A 6,000-nucleotide genomic window follows, 5' to 3' on the forward strand; every position below is an offset into this window, starting at 1 on the left:
AATTTGGGAGAAAACAAATTGTCTTACCACCTTTTTTTTATAAAACTCAGAACTCCTAAAAATAATTAATAAACAAAAGAGGTCAATTTAAGGTGGGTTGGAAGATTTCGGTTAAGGGGCTTAGTGTAGGTGTGCACCGTACAAGTGTTGGACAGCAAGCAGACTCGTTGAGCAGGAGCAAGAAATGGCACAGGCTTGGCGCGATGAGCTGCACGGGTAGCAGGCCACAAAGCTGAGTGGGCAACAAAAAGCTTAGGCGCATGCACGCTGGAGCTAGAGCAGATGCAGCGCCAAGGTACGAGCCTGGTGGGTGCTGGAGCTGGACGTACGTAGGTGCTAGAGTAGGATGGGGCGCGTAATACAGCACATAATGAGGGGCAGGTGTGCTCAGTGTGTGTGATGGAGCTAGGCTGCTGGGTGCTTGCTGGCCGAATGGTTGCTAGGCTAGGGGCTTGCGGCACTTTAAGGGTTTTGGTGTTTGGGATTTTTAATGATGAATGAATGGAGAAGGTAGTATTTATAATGAAAGGAATAGGACTTAAAGTAGAATTCTTAGAGTTTTAAAATTAAAACTCTAAGTTCTAATTTTAATCCAAGTTAACAACAATTAATAATTAAATATATGCATATTAATTTATTAATGCTATTAATTTATTCAAACAAAATGAGATATGATTAAAACTAATCCTAATTCTATGCTAAATTGATAAAATTAATATATAAATTATAAGAGATATAATTATATATTAAAGATTATCATCTTATTATTATCAAAATTTATCAAATAAAATATGATGAAATTAACACTAATCCTAACTCTATATAAAGTTGATAATTATAATGGATATAATTATATATTAATAATTATCATCTGCTTTTTTTTGAATTAAAACATTTATTCTAGAAGCCTTTTGAAAATATTTACAAAAAAGGCATCTAATTTTTATTATTTACTAAAAGAGCAACCAAATTTTGAAAATAATTCAATTAAGTCCTTAGACTTAATGAAAATTTGAAATTGAGTTGCAATTTAAAACTTAGGTCAAAATTGACCTCTTTATTTGAAAAACTAAAAATTTATTTTTCTATTTAGGGAAAATTTCTCAGAAAATTATGTTAAAATAAATTCCCAGGAAAAATTGGAGGGGTCACAAGCGGTCCCACTTAAGTTCCAATCTTCTAGACAGAATTGATTTAAACATACTAATCTCGAAAATATACCCTAAATCATTTATTAAAAAGGAAAATAAGAAAATTTAAACATTTGATAGAATGAACAAAATTTGATTCTGTTCAGTCTTATCTCCCCAATAATATTTCAGACGCTGAGCATTAACTTGAAAATTACCTCCCTTACCTTGGAGTTCAACAACTCCGTATGGATAGATGTGATGAATCATAAATGGACCAGATCAATGTGATTTTAGTTTACCTGGAAAGAACTTTAATCTGGAATTAAATAACAAGATTTGCTGACCTGCTTTAAACTCTTGAACTCGAATGTGCTTGTCATGCCATTTCGTAAGTCTCTCCTTGAGTAGTTTGGCATTTTCGTACGAGAACGTTCGGAATTCTTCTAGCTCATTGAGTTGGAGAATCTATTTCTCTTTAGCAAGCTTAGATCCAAGTTGACTTATCGAAGGGCCCAGTAAGCTTTGTGTTCTAACTCCAAGGGTAGATGACAAGCTTTCCCAAAGACCAACCTGTAGGGTGACATCCCTAAAGGTGTCTTGTATGCTGTCCTGTAAGCCCATAAAGCATCATCCAGTCTTCTGGACCAATCTCGTTGGTTCGGAAAAACTACTTTCTCAAGTATGCCTTTGATCTCTTTATTTGCCAGTTCAGCTTGCCCATTCGTCTGCGGATCGTAAGCTGTAGCGACCTTGTGTTTCACTCCATGTTTATCTAACAACCATTTCAACCACTTGTTCACAAAATGGGACCCTTCATCACTGATAATAGCTCTTAGGGTTCCAAACCTTGTGAACACGTGTTTCTACAAAAACTTTATTACAACCCTAGCATTGTTTGTTGGATAAGATTCAGCCTCGTCCCACTTAGGTATGTAGTCTATAGCTACCAAGATGTACTGTGACCAAAAGATGGAGGGAAAGGACTGAGGAAGTCAATGCCCCAAACATCGAATAATTCTACCTCAATGATGTTTGTTCGAGGCATCTCATTTCTATTGGTGACATTTCTGATCCTTTGACATCAATCACAACTCTTTACATAAGTGTATGCGTCCTTGAATGTGTTTGCCAAAAGAATCCGGCTTGCAATACTTTGGCTTCAGTACGAGTTCCTCCGAAGTGTCCCCTACTTGGAGCTGAGTGACAATGGTATAGAATCTTTTGTACTTCATCTTTTGCCTCACATCTCTTGATCATTTGATCTGCAGACTTCTTGAACAAGTATGGTTCTTCCCAGACATAGTACTTCACATCGTGAAGAAACTTTTTCCTTTAATGATACGTCTTATCAATCGGCATCAAACCACAAGCTAAGTAGTTAGCAATATCAGCAAACCAAGGGGTTTTATGGACATGATTTACATTTAGTATGTGTTCATCCATAAATGTTTCTTGAATTGGTATAAAAGGAGAGTTCCCTTCTTGCGGCTCCAATCTGGACAAGTGATCTGCTACTTGATTTTCCACTTCCTTTAGACCTTGAATTTCTAGATTGAACTCTTGAAGTATAAGTACCCATCAGATTAACCTCGACTTAGCATCTTTCTTAGAGAGTAAGTACTTAATTGCCGAGTGGTCCGTATAGACAGTCACTTTGGTACCTAGAAGATAAGATCGAAACTTGTCAAAAGCAAACACAATAGCAAGTAACTCTTTTTTTATTACTGTATAATTCAATTGAGCTCTTGCCAGAGTTCAACTTGTATAGTAAATGGGATGAAAAACTTTGTTCATTCACTGGCCTATAACGGCTCCTATCGCGAAGTCACTCGTGTCACACATCAATTCGAATGGCAGATCCCAATCTGGTGTGACTATTATGGGTGCCAAAACAAATCGACTTTTCAAATATTTGAAAGCTTTTAAGCATTCCTCATCAAACTTGAACGTCGAGTCCTTCTCCAATAATTTGCATAAGGGTTTAGCAATTTTGGTGAAGTCCTTGATAAATCTTCGATAGAAATTGGCGTGGCCCAAAAAGATCTTAACACGTTTTACAGATGTTGGAGATGGGAGTTTCTCAATAACATCTACCTTTACTTTATCTACTTTAATCCCATGTCTTGTTATCCGATGCCCTAGAACAATCCCTTCCCGTACCATGAAATGGCACTTTTTCCAGTTGAGTACTAGGTTTGTTTCTTCCCATCGCCTTAGTACCTTAGCTAGATTGCTAGGCAATCGTCATACGTATCTCCAAATATTGAAAAATCATCCATAAAAACTTCCAAATACTTCTCAACCATGTCAGTAAAAATAGACATCATACATCTTTGAAATGTAGCAGGTGCATTACATAAACCAAATGGCATGTGTATAAATGCAAATGTACCGTACAGGCAGGTGAATGTTGTCTTGTGCTGATCTTTCGGTGCTATTGTAATCTGATTATACCCCGAGTATCCATCGAGAAAATAGTAGTAGTCTCGCCCCGCGAGTCTATCCAGCATCTGGCCCAAAAATGGCAAAGGAAAGTGATCTTTCCTAGTCGCCTTGTTCAGCTTTTGGTAATCGATGCAAATTCTCCATCTCGCAACTATTCTAGTCAGTATCAACTCGTTATTCTCGTTTTCAATGACCATGATACCTTCTTTCTTTGGTACGCACTGGACCGAACTTAGCCATGAACTATCTGAGATGGGGTAAATTATACCCGCATCTAACCACTTAATGATTTCTCTCTTTACTATGTCCTTCATGATGGGTGGAACGACGGAACAATGTGCAAGTGTACACAATCGCAACAAGTAATAAAGTGACAACTAAATGTTGAGTTATCGTACCCACAGGGACTATAAAAGAATTATTTATGAAATTAATTGTAAAACACTTTGGTGAAGTAAAAATAATTTGGTTTTAGAAGATGGTCAAAAACTATTTTAAAAAAAAAACTAAGTAAATAATTAAAAATAACAAAGGAGTTCTAATGCACGATTTCAAATAAGATTTAATCAATGTAACATACTTGTGTTGGATTAATTATATTACTTGAACTCAGAATTATTAAACTCATGTTTATACTGTTACGAATAAATTCACAGCAACTCGGTAGTTTGCTAACTGTTGAACAAACTTATATACAAAAATCCATTCATCTCTTAACATACCCTATGTCAATTCAACTGACTAAACAGATTCTATCAAGCAAACATGCTATTGCACATACATACTCATTAAATTGAACAATCTCTTGCATATACCTATGTCAATTCAAACGATTAATTAAATCTGATAAGCATATAAAAGACTTTGAGAAGTAACAAGGCATCCCTACCTTGAAATAATTTAATCACATTAATCTTGCAAGTTATGCAAGGCAATAATATTGCCAAATACATTGTTAATTTACTCTTCAGCTACCTTAGAAGAATAAACATGCACTGGTTAAGTACTATGTCAATTAATTATAATTTCAATCCGTTTAAATAATTAAGTTATTAGTTACTTCATATTTGTAATGCAAGAATAACTTAGGCATGATTTTACTTAACCAAGCAATTTACCGAGGCCTATAACAGCATAAACATCATTTAAACAATTCAAGCAGGCAGAATATAATCAACCCAACACAAACATAATTTAATCTGAATTGATTAAAATAACCATTTCAATAGCATAAATATTCATAAACATGTTCGTCAAAACAACAACAAAAATTAAAGAGTTAGGGAACAAGAGGCAAATCCGGTGTTTCTCCGTGGCTTGACTAGTTGCTTCGTTCTTTGTTCTTCATTCTTCGTTGGCCTTGGCTATGGCTGATAGAAGCCTCTTTCCCAAGAGAAGAAATCAGCACTTGAACAAGAGGGAATAGAATGGAAAAATTGAGAGAAAAGTGAGAGATGGAATGAGAGAATGATGTGAAGTGAGTGATGCTTTGAATGATCAGCAAGGGGTGGCTTTTATAGCTGATTGTCACTGCTAAAAATAGCAAATTCCAGAATCCAAAGAGACCTCCCTTGGCCTGCCACACACATGGCAAAGTTGAGAGTTTCAATTTTGCTATTATAAGCTTGGGGCAAATCTACAAAGCCATAATTTAAGGTGGGGTTTGAATGCAATTTAGAAGTCTTTTGAGGGCCTTTTTGCAAGAATATTTAGTCAAATAAAATGCTGATTTGGGTGAGCATATGGACGGTTCTGGGCTGCCCATTTAGTGGCTGGTTCGGTTCACTAAATTTGGCCCGACCAGTGCGGTTCAACTGGACCCTTTCTCCATAATTAAATAAAAATAATTTATTTAACCCACATTAAATGGGGAATAAATTAAAATTAATTAAATTATGAATTAATACACATTTCTAGACCGTCTTAGGCTGGAAATTAAAGTGCCTCGATACTTCAAATTGCTTTTCGGTTTTGTGCTTTCAGCAGTGTCAGCCGAGCCAATTTTCGACCTTTGCGCGAATCTGTCGAAAATAGTCAAAATTAATCAAAATTAAGTATAAAATTAAATAAATTCACCATGGTCATATTTTTAACATGATTTAATTATTTTTCGACAAGAATTTAACCGGATTTGCATGAATTTAGGTAGAATTGGGTATGAAAAAGTATATAATTTTTTGTGTTTTCACACCCCCAAACTTAATTCATTGCTCATCCTGAGTAATGCACAAATTTTGAAAAGCATCTCTTGGAAACACCTTTGAAAAATTCCTTCAGAGCAACATTTTTCCCAAAATTATGAGTTTAAAATACTTATGCTCAAAGACAAGAAATCTAATAGTTATGCTACTTAAGTATACATATTGTTCTAATTAAATTCAACAAGTTATTATAATAGCAAAATTTAGACTAAATGCTTTTG

Source organism: Gossypium arboreum, chromosome 3 (genome assembly GCF_025698485.1).
Source record: "Gossypium arboreum isolate Shixiya-1 chromosome 3, ASM2569848v2, whole genome shotgun sequence".
NCBI lineage: Eukaryota > Viridiplantae > Streptophyta > Magnoliopsida > Malvales > Malvaceae > Gossypium > Gossypium arboreum.